Below are 16317 nucleotides of genomic sequence, written 5' to 3'. Positions count from 1 at the left end.
ATTTCTTGAGACGACTAATATGATTTCGCCAAAATCATCTGGTTCGTCAAAAATATGACTGCCGGAATATTTCAGCCTCACCGCTTCGGCTAACCAGATTCAAACTTCGATAAGATTATATGCGCCAGTGATGTAAACAAGACAAAAGAGACCTATTTCATCACAAGTTTCTTACTGGGTTGGAAGCCTTTGGATCACCTGATCACCTTTGCCCAAGCGCACATGTATCTGCTAGACGTTCGGTCTCTATTCCTCTTCTAGCTTCGACAATATTTTGAATTACCATCAATAACTTTGGGGGCATATTCTTATATAATTTTTAAAGAGATTTTAGCAAAAAAAAAAAAATTCGACGCTTTGAAGCTTCTGAAGCAGGCTCCTCCCTTAAAGCCTGAAATTCTTACCAATTTAAACTGTGTATAAAAACAAACGGTAAGATATCAAAACAAACTTAAGCACCAATTAAGATATCAAATCAAAACTCTGCAGAAATGGCACATGTACCCTCTCCGGCCTAAATTTTGTGTAAGTCCGACCATAACTTCTCAAGCCGCGGATAGCGAATATGTGGCTCCAACTGTCTATGGCTGACTTTAAGTCGAAAATGACGGTCAAGCTATGAGACATACTTGTATTTTTGAAATAATATATTCCTGATTGTACAATTGGGTCAATATTCTGAGTACGTCTTTTTCTGATAATAACCAGTTTTTATGCCGAAACTGTTTAAGATTGGGCCAATAATTCTCTTATATACCATATTGGGGATATACCTATTTGAACGATTTTCAAACTCCCGTTAGACTTTATACCACATGCTATTGTAATATTGGATATAATACAATTTATTGCCGAAAATGTGTTAAATGGGTCCACAAATAACACCAGCTCCCTTATGCTTCATAGTTATAATGATTGTAGATATTCTAACAGACTTTATACCGAATTTGTAGAAGCTTGAAGGGAAAGTTGGAGGGAGAGTTTTCTGTAAAAAGCTCTCCGTCAATCTTTTATCCAAGCTACCGGATCATTGTAATGTTTTTAGGCAAAAGTGGTAGCCAATGTACTGACCGCAATAAGAAGTGCAGCCTCTTTCGGAAAGGTGAGCATTCACTCCGACAACACAGCGTTTAAAGCTAGTCAAGGAGTGTCTGTCCTCACTAGAAATAACGTCAAGTTACTTCATCATCAGAATCCTTTGAATGCCTTTTTTATAGTGGAATCACACGCAACTGCAAAGCCGATTACCTAGTTAGATGGGTACCCTTGCTCTGGTCTTATTGAAAAGGAACGAGTTAGAACTCCATTGGCATCTTGAGTTCTAAATGCAAATAGAACGATGTAGATAGACTTCTTGCCTGTAGCTAAGTTCATCTTACGGCAATAGTATAGGTTCTTACTGACCACTGTCTAATAGGCATTCATGCGGTGAGGGTTAGAATCTGTTCGGACGCTAGTTGTCAAAATTGTATGGAGGAGGGTGAGATGGAAACATCTAGGCATTGTCGAGCCTTTGTAAGACGGGAGCTAAAACAACTCGGTAGTCTTAGATGCCACGAACCAAAAGACATAGCCGAAAGTAATATTTGCTGTCTAAACAAATTTGTGATAGGCTCGAAGCTCTTTGTTGATCTGTATTGATATGATCTTATGATACAGTTTTTAGAAGTCTTATACTATGTTCCCACCAAAAATTTTAAGTGATTAGATTACATTTAATCTCTTCACTAATCAGCCCATTCTCACTGCCGTTGGACAGATGATAAAGCAGCTGTTATTGCCATTCAAGAATTCGCATCGCTTAATATTTATTAAAAGAAAACATTGGCATGTAGTAGATAGCGCAAAATCAGAGTCGCACCGAGAGATTTAGCGTGGATTAGTTTCAAATCACTTCATTTTTGTATAGCGAAATCTTGATAAATTTATAAGATTAGTGGGATAAACTACTCAACAGCCGAAATCGTGTGATTAAGGACGGTCTGAACATGGTATTAGGTGCCACAACGGACCAACGTTCTAAGCTGTCCAAGTGAGATCCTTCTTATGATCGACCTCTTAACAGAACCAACAGGATTCAAGCGGTGGAAAATTGAAACATGTTCTCGATTATACTTGAGTAATCTCAAAAGTTAGAGCAATGAGTCCACTCTAGACACAATAAGCCTAGTATAATTTCTGTTTTTCTGATAAACGTTTTCCTAATATTCTCTGTCCTTCTAAGGGCAAGAAATAGTAAAACTTTTTAATTTAAGTTTCGGGCGAAAATCAATTCGACGAAATATTGTTTTTCTAGGTTGGTATGATTCTCAGTAACTTTTGTACCCAATGGCACATCAAAATTATCATTAGTGTTTAGGATTCGCTTGTCTTTCCGAAGTACATAAAGTACATTTGTCGATTTTTAGGATGAGTGAAATTATTTAACAAAGAACTTCCATTAAATTTTGTGTGCGGAATCGAATTTCTGATGCCGAAAGGTGCAGAATGTTGGAAAAGGCCTGCGGTGAGAATTGTTTGTCGTGAGCAAGTATTTTTGAATGGTACAAACTATTCCAAGAGGGTCAAGAACGCGTTAACGACGACAATAAAATAAAAGAGTTGGTGCTTGAGAATCGCGGATTAATAGTCAAAGATCTTACTGGCATTATTGGAATATCGGAAGGAAATATCCAACAAGAGTAAGTCTTTTTAGTCCAGATATTCTCAACAAGGATAGGCCAAATTTGTGCTGCTGAGTTGAAGTGTAATGAGTTAGCATTGAATAAGAGTGAGGCTGAACTGTAGACCCCTTTATTCCTATCCTTTCTGGAATATCATATAAAATAACTTTGAGAATCTGAATGTTCTTAATGTAGGCCCAAGCGGCAGACTTAAATTTCAACGTGACACGAGCAATTATTTGGCACAATGAGTTCTACAAAGGCATATGTGTAGCTGTGCAACATATGTGACATGTTAAATACGCTTCCAGACACTTGTACATAGACCAGTTAGTAGCGACAACTAAACAAAGCTAAGCTACCAACCTATGACGCAACTACTCAGATGGATGCGGCAAATGGCAAATTTATTTGTTGTCCCATAGCGAATTATTGCTGCAAAATTTGAAGCTCGATAGATTTAGACAACAATAGACATTAGCTTTGGCCAACAGTTGTTGGTACACCAATACTTGTGCATGTGTGAATATTAGTGGAGACAAATTGTGTGATAATTTAAGGACTTTCATTATTTCAGGAATAAATTGGAATATTCGCAAATACCAAATACTTTTAACGGTACATTGGGGTGGTTCTTCCAAATCGGTTTTGGGAAAAATAATTGGCTTTTTACGCTCATTCAGCACAAAAAATAACAGCTGAACAAAGCGCTGAATGTCAGCTTAGAAGGGGATCGAACTACATTTAAAAGTCTTTTTTTAGAAATGAAATACATACCAGATTTTGCAGGCATTTTAGCGTTCAGAGCTCATTCAGCTCCAGAAAATAGTAGCTGAATAAAACGCTGAATGATCGCTTAGACAAGTATCGAGCTAAATTTAAAACTTTTCCTTCTAGGAAAAAACTACATACCAACTTTCAGACATTTTGGCTTTCAGAACTCATTCAGCTCCAGAAAATAGCTGAATAAAACGCTGAATGGCAGCTTAGATTATAATCATACCATATTTCACACGTTTCTCTCTAAGAATAAAACAACACACCATATTTTGCAGACATTTTGGTTTTCAGTGCTCATTCAGCTCCAAAAAATACTAGCTGAATAAAGTGCCGAATGTCAGATTAGATGAGATCGAGCTACATTTAAGACTCCTATTTTTAAGAATGAAACTACATACCAGATTTTTCAGAAATTTTGGTTTCCTGAGTTCATTCAGCCCAAAAAAAATAGTTGATTAAAGCGCTGATTGTCAGCTTAGAAGGGATCGAGCTACATTTAAAAATCTTAGAATGAAACCACACTCCAGTTTTTACAGAAATTTTGGCGTTCAGAGCTCATTCAGCTCCAGAAGTATAGCTGTATAAAACGCTGAATGTGAGCTTTAATGAAGATCGAGCTGCATCGAAGACGCTGTTTTTTAAGAATGAAACTACATTTCAGATTTTAGAGGTATTTTCCTATTCAGCGCTTCTTCAGCGCAATAAAATAAAAGCTGAATAAGGCGCTGAATGTCAAAGCGCCAAGAAATATCAAATATTTTAAGCCTTTCAACTTTCAGCGCTTATTCAGCTTAAATGAATAAAAACTGAATAAAACGCTGAAATTTGAAGTGCCTATAAAGTCTGGTATAGACTTAGAAAGGTTATTTTAAAGGTAAAATGGTCAACATTTCATTTCAAATATCTACTACACAATCAAACAACTGACTATGCAAATATTTACTCTCCATTTTGAATATTCTACAATCTGGTTTTGAACCATCGTCCAACTGAACGACATTCACACACTCCACTCACTCCGACAACCAAATTCCCAGAGATGAATATACCCACATACAACCATCAAAGCCAAACATTTCTACATTAGCAAAGTCTACAAAACGACACAACCACAATTTGAGGGACATCGACGAAGCGGAGCGTAAGCCCAAGCAATTAATAAAATAAAATACAGTTAAATTAATTGTATTTGTAATAAATGCCAAGTAAGTTAATTTTGGCAAATCCATCAAGACCGATAAAATTACAAGAGCCTTCAATAGATATGTATGAGTGTGTATATGAATTGGATTTTATATAGGAATATGCCTATGTGTGTTTATTTGTGTGTAATTTATGTGGACATAACGGTTGCACATTCATACAATTTGTGGCTTGAAATAATTGCAGTTGTTAAACGAGAGCAAATGTCATGAGTTGATGGACATGGAAATGTACTATACATATATATCTCATACATACATGTATGGTATATGTGTGTGTGTGAAGAACGAGTATACATCCTTTAAAGGTAGCTAAAGCACTTTTGTTGTCCCATTTACCAATACAAAGTGGAATATATTTATATTTATATACATTTATAGGGTGCTCTTTTCAGGGTATAGAAATTCCTAGAGGAATTGGATAAGTCCAGTTATACAGGAAAAAGGCTGACGAAATAAAAATTCAGCTTCTTGCAATTAAGCTTATGGTCGCGCTTGACTAAACCGATTTACCGATCGTTAGACATCTTTAAAGAATCTTCTTCAGAAACGAATTCTAGTCGGACATCTATTTTGAACGAGGAATATAATTGACGACTCAGGATTTTGTAAACCACGCATTACAGTGTGTTCAGCCGAGCCAGTCTTCTTTTTGTGGTGAATAACTTAGTAGTGTCCGTCATAAGATAGAACATTTTAAGTTTCGAGCCACATCCGAAAGAGCGGCCTATTGATGAGAGGCATACTCATATTAGCAACATGTAGTACTTCGGGATATCACTGGACGGTGACCCAATGTTAAAAGTATATATTAAGTACCTTCCAACAGAACTGTCGACAGGTCAAACGACCTAAGATTTGTCAGTTTAGACTAGTGCGTTTTTAATAGATTGAGTCGGGGTTTAAGATCATCGCAGAGAGAATGGTGTTATCTATTACGAGAAATGGAAGCGCGTAACACTAGCTTTAACAAATGTTATTAGCTGAGAAAATCCGGTTAGTACCACATCCATAGAATTAAAGGCGTACCACCAAATTATCGGCATCATTCTACAGAGATTATCTCTTGAGCTCGCGTCCGTGTCGTAGCCGAGCCCTACTTTCCAAGTGAAAATTTCCTTCTTCTTTGCAATGCATGAAAACTGATAAGATATGGATGTAACTGAAATGTATGGCTTCGAACAGGTGTCTCTTCAAACGATGCGAAAGAAGACACTTGGACATGTAGGTTGAGCATCGAATGCAGTAAATATTGAGGTGAAATGTCAATGAAAGAAACGTGCGATTGCAATTTGGAGCCTGAGGGTTAAGATAGTCAAAATAATCGACCAACTGAGCCTACAATTCGCAACACCATCATCCATCTTGAGACCCAGCAATCATTACTAGATAATATACGACCGAATAGACCACGTCCAGCACGCAAAGAAGAAAATATACATAGCAGCCGTAGCTGAGAGTGTTCACGACGACCGTGGAGAGTCCATTCGGCGACGTTCCTAGTAGCTAGTACTGACGTATGGTACGACTTGGCGCATTTTACGTCGACTTCTTAAATTGAAAACTTACAAAGCTTGTGCAAGAACTGAAATAGCTCGATCTTCCCAACCGACCTTGCTTCATTCTTTTGGCTTTTGAGAAGTTCTAAGAAAATCCGACGCTTTCGAACCAAATTTTTTTCAGCGATGAGGCCCATTTATGATTTAATGGATATACAAACAAGCAAAGTTGTCGGGTGAGCTCACTTCGGTGAGCAGATAATTTCACAATTTGGGCCAGTCAATTGACTGCCAAGGTCTTGCGATATCACACCGTTAGACTTTTTGCTGTGAGAATATGTAAAGTCTAAAATCCATGTGGACAATCCCGCTTCGATTCAGGCCGTAGAGCAAAACATCACGCGTGTCATTCATCAGTTGGACGGATGGACCATCTGAGACGTAGCCGCGGCCAACATTTGAAAGAGATAATCTTCAAAAAATATATACCAAAGAATTTTCTTTCGAATGATAATAAACATTCCCATTAAATTTGAAGTTTCTGCGTTTTTTTCTTTAAGAAAAAGTAGGTAACCACGAAATGGAACACTCTTTACCATCTATTATATGATACAAAGACCTGGTTTTTCCAGAAGTGAACTTCTTTAAACAGTCTCTTCATAACAATACAACTTCTTCCTTATTTTCGTATGTGTCTACACTACACTTCACAGGTTTCTTGTACCGTAAGTTTTACCTTAAAAAATGCCTTGCAGTCCACGGCAAAACTCTTCACACATCTGGCAATAACTTTTAAACGCCACTGAACTCTACTGACAGCAATGCGTGTCTTTTTATTGACCTATATAATCATACATATGAAATAACAACAACAACAACAACACATGGCTACATGGCTAGTACGGATTGCACTTTATCTTCATTAAGCTACAGCATAACAATTGACATTGATCCCCACTTCAGCTCCTATCATTGTCATATGGGTTTACTTGAGAAATGGAAGAAATGTCGGCACACGTATGCCACACACACTTAAAGCATGCTTACATACTTACATATCAGTCATATATGTGCATACCTATACACATGCGTGTGTACTTGCCGTTATAGGAAGCTGTAGCTTCAAAGCTGTGAGTTGAGAGCTGGGCGTTGGGAGCTGGGAGCTGGATAAATGACCGGATATTGTAAAATCCCATTGTAACAAACGACAAGTCGTTGTCGGTGGACATGTTGCAGTAACAATGCAACAACAAAAAGGCAACAACAAGCACAAACAACAAACGGGAAAATGCAGGAATTATCATTGAACAAGCTAAATAGTCAAGTGTGCGGTCATATTGCAAAAGCAAGATATATACTCCTCATATCCATCTTGATACACAAACACAGCTCATTTGATGTGTGTATATGTGTGTGTTGGTGTAAATATGCTGCAATCGGTATGTATGCAAGCTTAAGCAGACAACTTGTGTCTTCGACTGGTTGTGGCACGCAGCTGCTCGGAGATAACGACACAAGCAAATCAATAATCGTGCAAGCTGTTTTAAGCTTTCTGTGAGTGTTTGTTAAATGAGCTTAAAGCTTATTTACACGTGTACAAAATACTAAAGCGGCTTTAGTGATCAATATATAGACATATGGGCAAAAAATAGTAAGACTTTGTTCATAATTTTGAAATGCTTAATTTATTTTTCAAAAAAATATATCGTCGCACTCAAAGTAATCCCCTGTGGTCTCAATATACTTGTGTCAACGTTTTTCCGAATCTTCGAAACAGTTGTTAAAGTCAATTTCCGGAATAGCCTTCAAAGTGCGTAGCGATACGCATTTACTGTCTTCAATTGACTCAAAACTGTTTCCCTGAGGCGGCCGTTTGAGTTTGTTGAATAACCAGAAGTCACACGAAGCTAAATCTGGCGAGTACGGCAGTTGCGGCACGATGTTGCTTGAAAATTTGGCGAAAAACTCACGAAGAATCAATGGAGTGTGCGACGGTGCATTATCATAGTAAAAAATCGGCCCATATCAGGCCTCTTTATACGTTTGGCTTCGCGCAAATGACGCACAACACTCAAATAGTACTCCTTGTTGACAGTTTTACCGGTCGGAAGGAATTCGCAGTGCACCACACCGCAATAGTAAAAGAAAACTGTCAACATAACTTTGATTTTTGACCTGCTTGACGTGCTTTTTTCGGCTTCGGCTCACATTTGCCACGATATTCGGCCAATTTATCGTCTGTTTCTAGGTCATCAGCATAGATCCAAGACTCATCGCCAGTAATAATATGTTTCATGATATCTTGGTAGTCGGAAAGTATTGTTTCATGGACGTTAAAGCGTCGCTGATCATGATATCTTGGTAGTCGGAAAGTATTGTTTCATGGACGTTAAAGTGTCGCTGTTTCGAAAAGATTGAGTGATTTTGGAATCAATCGTGTTTTCACTTTTCTTAGGCCCAAATGATCTTTCAAAATGATGTTTACTGATCCTTCCGGTATTCCAACGATACCAGCAAGATCTCTGACTGTTAGTCATCAATGCTCAAACACCATTTTATTTATTTTATTAACGTGTTGATCATCAGTTGAGTTTGATGACCGACCCCGACTTGGTTCGTTGTCAACACGTTCCCGACCCTCTTTCAATAATTTGCACCAATGAAAAACACTTATTCGCGATAAAAATTTATCACCGAAGAGCTTATTCTAACATTCTGAAGTTTCGGAACCAGAAATTTGTTTCCGCACACATAATTTAATGGAACTTCTTTGCTGAATAATTTCACTCCGTCGTAAAAATCGAAATTTAAATCAAAAAGTCTTACTATTTTTTGTCCACAGAAATAGGTATATACAGACTGTATTTTTAGGGTGTCACGTGATAATAGTTGAGGAAAGCCAGCCTTAGAAGATCTAATGAAATTTAGTAATACTCTTTGAAAAAAGCATGCTCCGATTTGAGTATGTCTTTTTAGATTTATCGGAATGGTATCTTACTAAACCCTTCGGAATACGTTAGGAAATCTTTTTACCCCTCCCTTCGTGGACTCTTCGAAATATGGCGCCAATTCAAAGCACCAAATTATGCTAAGGTTTTCTTTACATATTATTTACAAAGCAGAGGAGACCTCTCTCTTACCATGTATTAAATTATTTTGGTCTCAGAGATAGATCATTGCGAACTGCATTCGACTAGCATTCTTAAATCGGAGAGCCGATCGATTTTAAATTACTATAATATCTCGATGTCGCTATAAAGCTCAAATGTTTCAAAATTGTGTTAATTACGATGCTCTCGGTTGCTAAAGCGTCAGTTGGCTAAAAAAGTGTCCGAGGTAGCATTTTTTACGTAATCCAACATAGCCATTTTTGAAATAATGTTTTTGGCTACTTATTAAAAAAGGCATGAGACTTATACAGTTATCTTATTTCAATTCGGAGAGAGAAAGAGAGTAGTGCGCACAATAAATAATCCTAAGTGAAAAGAAGTTGAAAGGCAGTCTAGAAACACAGAAATTGTTCTTCGACATTCAACCGTGGGTTGGACTGGGTCGAGAACACAAAACCTCGCCCATCGATTCTATGCTTTACGAGGTCTGGCCAGTTGTACTTGTACATGCCAAGTTAAGATAGGCTCCTATACATTTAGTCCTTTCATTGGATGCCTGAGCATCCATGCTTCTGTTGTCCACCCATGGGTCTCGAATTAAAAGAGCTTTTCGCTTGGAACATTGCCTTCCATGTGAACAATATTTATGCACTTAACTATATCTATGCCACAGAGCTCAAACAGTGCGTGCTTTCATCTTTTTCGGTACACATCGGTCATGCTGACAGTTTCAAAGATCTTGCGGATAACAGTTTTCTCGAATAATCCAAGTGATTTCATATCTCTAGTTCGTCATCGTCGAAAAACGCCGTTGAATGATGATAGAATGATAAAAGACTATTAGAGCGAAATTCTTTTTCGTCGAGGGAAGAATCTGCTTCTCAATAGCTTGCCGAATCCAAAGTAGCACCTGTTCGCAAGCGTTATTCGGCGCTTGATCTCCAGGCTTAAATTGTTGTCCGTTGGAACATCGTTTTCCATGCCTAAGACATACATGTATGCGCTTAACTATATCCATGTCGGCGTAGAACTCATACGGTTTGTTGCTTCATCTTCTTCTGTACTCATCCTTCATGCGGACGGTTCCAAAGATCTAGCGAATAACGGTTCTCTTGAATGACGGAAATGATAAAGGATTTATAGAGTGAAACTTTTGTTCATCGAGTTAGAGATCTTCTTCCCAATTGGCTACCGAATACAAAGTATAACCTGTTGGCAAGCGTTATTCTGCGCTTGATCTCGTTGGAGCATCGTTTTCCATGTCTAATGGTTCTCTTGAATGCTCCATCATCTCAGTTTGTCATCGCCTATGTTCTGGCGCCTTCTAATTGGACGGAAATGATAAACGATTTATAGAGAGAAATTTTTGATCATCCAAATCTAATCCAAAGTAGCGCCTGTTGACAAAAGTCATTGTGTCCTTAATCTCCAAGCTTACATTGGTGGTGGTATTTATTATGGAGATAAATAAATTTCTTCGAATTTATACCCATAGTGACAAAGTGACCAAGACGCGAGGAATATTTGCGTATGGCCACAAGATGCTTTGTCTAGCCCTCGTTGATGAAAACATCAACCTCTTTTGTTTTTTTTTTAGGCTGTGGGCTTGTCAAAATGGACTCTTGGTATCAAAAATATTTCTTTGTGAGCTTAAGGAACTATACTGACTCATATAGTGTTCGGTAATTCTCAGGAATTAAAAAAAAAACTGTCGCAGATGTCAAATTGAAGCCAAAAAAGAGACGTTTTTAAGAAAAATAATTTAGGACGCTAGTAGTCTAGCAATTTAAGTGGTGCCTAATATGAAAGTCATGACTTCCGGCAGCAATAAAATCTCCATCATAAATGGTGTTTAATGCTTCGAAATGTAAGACTGCCGAATATGCTTCGGACAAGAAAATGATCTGCTAGTCAAGTGCACCGCATCTTTGTGACCACAGCCACTTTGTCCATTGCATGCCACATCCAAATTGTGGCATACACCTCACTTGCGGCGCCAAAAGTGCAGATAACCTAAACACAATTTATGCTGATTGCTGTTGTTTTTGCAAAAGGTATTGCACTCGTGGCTATTGCAATTACAACATCAACACACACACACACATGCAACCACATATCTGTGAGTGTGTGTGTTTGGGGCAGCAATTTAATTTGTAATAAAAACATTTAGACACCTTACGCCAGACCCAGTCCCTGAGCTCGTGGCACTTTTGGGCTACACTCCACTCTGTCACATGCTCGCATAGGTACACATGTTTTCTGTTTTGAGTGGCTGGCGCTCACTCTCTTGTTGCCCTGCGGTTGCACTTTCTGGTTTGTTGAGCACAAACCCAATTATTATTTTATTATCACGCATAAGGACTTGTTATATTCCTGGAGAATCTGTAGAGATGTCGCACTTACAGTCATGAGCTTTGTATCGTGCTCGTGCGCAGACATGTTTGTGTGCATAATTGTGTTGTTGTTGAGTCATATGCTCTTCCACGAACCTTCGTGCTTACCAACCTGTATAATGGGTTGTTCGTATGGTATTTGGTTTTTCCGAATTCGATCCCAGCTTATCAACATAACTGACCAGAGTCATTAAAATTAGCTTATTCTTTTGGAATTCCTCGATCGAAATAACGTTTAGTTCTTTTGGTTGACATATTTTAAAGATTCCACTAGTTTTTAAGATTCTAGTCGACTCATGAAACTTTCTCCGTAGAGGTTAATAGAAATTGAGGTATAGGAAAAACTCTCAGAGTGTTAGATCTGGCGTATAAATAAGCTAAGTAATGATTTTTGTTCGTGATTTTGTTTTTTTTTTCTGAAGATCAGAGCGCTCCCTGATTCAATCTGACGTAGATAGCCAGATATGGAAGATAGAAGTTTGGACGATCTTTGGTTTCGGCAAAACTGACCGCCATGTTGAAAAGCTCAAACCAAAATTCGTCCATGGAACTTCAAGCTCGGAAATTACGTTATACGCTGCCTCTTGATTTCAAACAGCTACTTCAGAGCTATATTTTCAAGTCGTCGCCACAAAGTTCTGATATGTTACCAACAAGTTTAAGGCGTCTGTATTTTGGGATGGTCATAGAACTATTTTTATTGACTACTTTGAAAAAGATAGCACCAGCAACAGCGACTATTACATTGAGTTATTGGACCGTTTGAAGGACGAAATAGTCGAAAAACATCCGCTTTTGAAGACAAAGGAACTGCTATTTCAACATGACAATGTGACGTTTCATAAGTCAATGTAAATGATGACCAAACTTCATGAATTGGGCTGCGAATTGCTTCCGCATCCACCGTATTATCCAGCTCTCGCCTACAGCGACTATTTTCTGTTCTCAGATCTCAAGAGAATGCTCGTTGGAAAGAAATTTTCGTCGAATTAAAAGGTGATCGATGGAAGAGACTGAGTCCTACTTTGAAGCAAAGGACAAATCGTACTGCAAAAATGGTATCGAAAAGTTGAGGAGTCGCTAAAATGAGTGTATCACCTCTGAAGGGAACTATTTGGAACGAAATAAACAAATTTTCCCATCGAAAGCTGTTTTACTATGGTAGGTCGGCGTCTTTTCAATTGACCTGTTATGATAATTTTCGAAATCAAACCATTATGTAAACCACCCTGTATACAGAGGTACTTTGCTACTTAGATATTATGAATGGCGGCAAATAAGTGACACTAAGTTGTTATTATGGTCTACTCAGTAATATGATTTCGCTTGTTTGGTATTTAATCACATGATCAGAAGGTTTAAATACGGGATAATTATCAATTAAATGGTCATAAAGAAAGCGCAAGCCTCCATACGGCCGAGACGGAGTTGCACACCGGGCATGGGATCCGCCACGTGAAAAACAGATCCAATGAAAACGTCTGGTGAAGGTCAGGTCCTTCTTTGGAGGACGACCACTTTCAGCACTTGTGTGGTATTGGTTTCAAATGTAGGGAGAATCTATCCGCTAAGCAGAAGAAACCCAATTGGACTCTACGACTGTTCCTATAGTGGCTAAATAAAAGAGCACACATGGAGCGTCGAATTAAAAGCGTAACTGTGCGTTCCAAGTACCGGTTGTGCTATTTGTAAGCAATAAGTAGATAAAGGGTGTGAAAATACCTCTCCGAAAACTTTGCTAGCGTACGCCGATGATATTGATATCACTGGCCTCAACAACCGCGCCGTTAGTTCGGCAAGACGAAATATCATCAAACAAACAGTCGTCGCACTCGCGACTAGGCTCCCACGTCACTGTTGACAACGTCTGATTGTGTTTAACGTGGGATCCTGCTGTCGACAGCTTAACTCCACGGTGCTCAAAAGCACAACGGATCAATACAATGCGTCGATCAGCGCCCTGAAAACTGGGTAAACATTTTCAGTACCAATTGGCAGTGTGGCATGGACACACTAACCACCTTGGTAAGGCTCGAGGCCCATCTAAAACCTCTGCCGTACTTTGGGTCCGGCACCCGGTTGCAATGCAACTCCACATTCGACTGACAAAGTCAGTTCTTCCCACAGCCACCACGAATCTCCACAAAGGGCCAAACCCAATGAGCAGACTGGAGCGAACTCCAGGGGCTACTGCTCTCCGTGGTACCAGGTTAAAGTCTTTGGTATGACCTTGTAGCCGAAGCTACGACCAGTTGAGCTACCATACAGCCCTGGACTGGTGGCCAGGATCTTAGTCGCCTCTTACGACAGACATGCCTTACCGCGGGTATATTCCCCCCCCCCCGAACCCTGAGGGGTCCCCCCGTACCCGCCGAGGGAGTCACTGTTGACAGTGATAACTCCGAAGTCGTAGATAATTTTGTCTACCTTAGAACCAGTATCAACACCAACAACAATGTCAGCCTCGAATTCCAACGCAGAATAACTCTTGCCAACAGGTGCTCTTTCGGACTGAGTAGACAATTGAAAACTAAAGTCCTCTCTCGACGAACAAAAACCAAACTCTGTAAGTCACTCATTACTCCCGTCCTGCTATATGGTGCAAAGGCATGGACGATGACAACATTCGATGGGTCGATGTTACAAGTTTTCGAGAGAAAGGTTCTGTGGAAGATTTACGGCCGCAGTCGATGAAACGATGAGCTGTATGAGATATACGACGACATTGACATAGTTCAACGAATCAAGAGACAGCGCTACACTAGCTAGGTCATAACGTCTGTATGAATGAAATTACTCCATCTCTGAAAGTATTCGACGCAGTACCCGCCGGGGGAGCAGAGGAAGAGGAAGACCCCCACACCGTTGGAGAGATCCGATGGAAAAAGACCAGACTGCACTTGGTACCTCGAATTGGCACCAAACAGCGGTTTCTACGCCAATAAAGAAGGAGAAGAAGTGCTTCAAAACTTGATTAAATTGTTCAGATTGGACTACTATAGCATATAGCTACCATACAAACTGACCGATACAAATCAAGATACAGACTTTATTGCGTTTCTTGCTATAAGAAAACACACCAGTGTAGGGTATTCAAGCTTCTGTAGCCGAAGTATATTTTTTTGCTTGTTTCATTTCATTTATTTTTTACTTTTCTATTTTCATTTTCACTCTCTATCACTGAACACCTTGTGCGTCACTACTCGTAACACAATTGCAGCAGTTCTGTTCAATTAAATCCACTTGTACATTAAGTCAGCATTTTCCCGCCAACACCTTGCGCTCGCCTCCACGCTTGCAATTTCACCTCTAACCTCAAAGACTTTGACTGCAAGCTTTTGAAATGCTGGCGCAGCAACGAAACTTACGCTCTAACTGCCGCAATTTACAACTTAATCTCTGCTTTTTAGGTTTTCGGTTTTAATTTTATTGTTTATTTACCGTTACTCCAAGCTGCCGCACTGCGCTTCCGCATCGAGCAAGAGTCAACAATTCAGCAATTCAACTTGGCCAAGTGTAATGGCAGACTTATGCAAAGGCCCCCGCCCTCACTTTCCCGGTTGTCTTTCGTTTCGTACGACGCTACTGCGTCAGCGAGCAAATAAAGAAGCCAACAAACGGAAGACAAACAAAAGTTGCGGAAGTTCAGATTGCACTCAGGTGCGTGGCGGAAGCGTTTTTGTACCTAAGTATGTAGTTATGTACATACCTATTTTAAGTAATAAATATTGATCACGTGAAGACAGGGGTTCAGCTACAAAAATAGTGTCCACCTCCATATATGCTCTGATATCAATTTGTCGCATTTTTATTTATTTTCTTTCTTTTAGGTGTCAAGCAATCGATAGCAGAGTTTATCAATTGTATATTAAAGCTTATCAAATCTTGAAAATCTGCTGCAAAGCCAACTAGAAGCGAGAAGTTGTCCGGACACTCTTCCAGGAAAACAACCATTAAGAATTGATATGTTAGGTTTCGACATGGTGAAATGATCACCGAAGACAGTGAACGCAGTGGATGTCCAAAAGAGGACGAGAGAGAAGAAAAATAAAGTGCTAAGACAATGGACCGTGTCACAAGTCAGTGAAAATTATGCCAAAAATCCATGAATTGGGCTTCGAGTTGCTTGCGTATTCACCGTATTTTCCAGATTTGTCCCCTCAACTACTATTGCCTATTCTCAGATCTCAAAAGAATGCTCGCTGGAAAGAAATTTTCATCGAATAAAAAGGTGATCGCCGAAACTGAGGCCTATTGCGAAGCAACGGACAAATCGTACAAGAAAAATGGTATCGTAAGGTTGGAGGGTCTTTATGTCCGGCACCCGGTTGCAATACAACTCCACATTCAACCGACAAAGTGTCAGTTCTTTCCGCATTTGAGTTTTAACCACAACCACCACGATACTCCCCGAAGGTTCAGTCCACAAGAGCAGATTGGAGCGAATTCCAAGGGCTACTGCTCCCCGTGGTGCCAAAATTAAGTCTCCGGTCAGACTGCATTCTGCAATTATATGCAACCAGTCCTCTACCCCCGACCTATCAGAAAAGACCTCGTAAGTAGAAAACCCAGACTCCGGCATTGTCTGAAGACTGGGTTAATCTCAACAAACCCAACGTCCCGTGGTAAGTCACTCAGGTGCTAGTACAATTGTCACAACGGTTTTGCAA

Source organism: Bactrocera neohumeralis, chromosome 2, assembly GCF_024586455.1.
Source record: "Bactrocera neohumeralis isolate Rockhampton chromosome 2, APGP_CSIRO_Bneo_wtdbg2-racon-allhic-juicebox.fasta_v2, whole genome shotgun sequence".
In the NCBI taxonomy this organism is placed as follows: Eukaryota; Metazoa; Arthropoda; class Insecta; order Diptera; family Tephritidae; genus Bactrocera; species Bactrocera neohumeralis.
The sequence above is the reverse complement of the archived record's forward strand: the minus strand, read 5'-3'. Positions refer to the sequence as shown.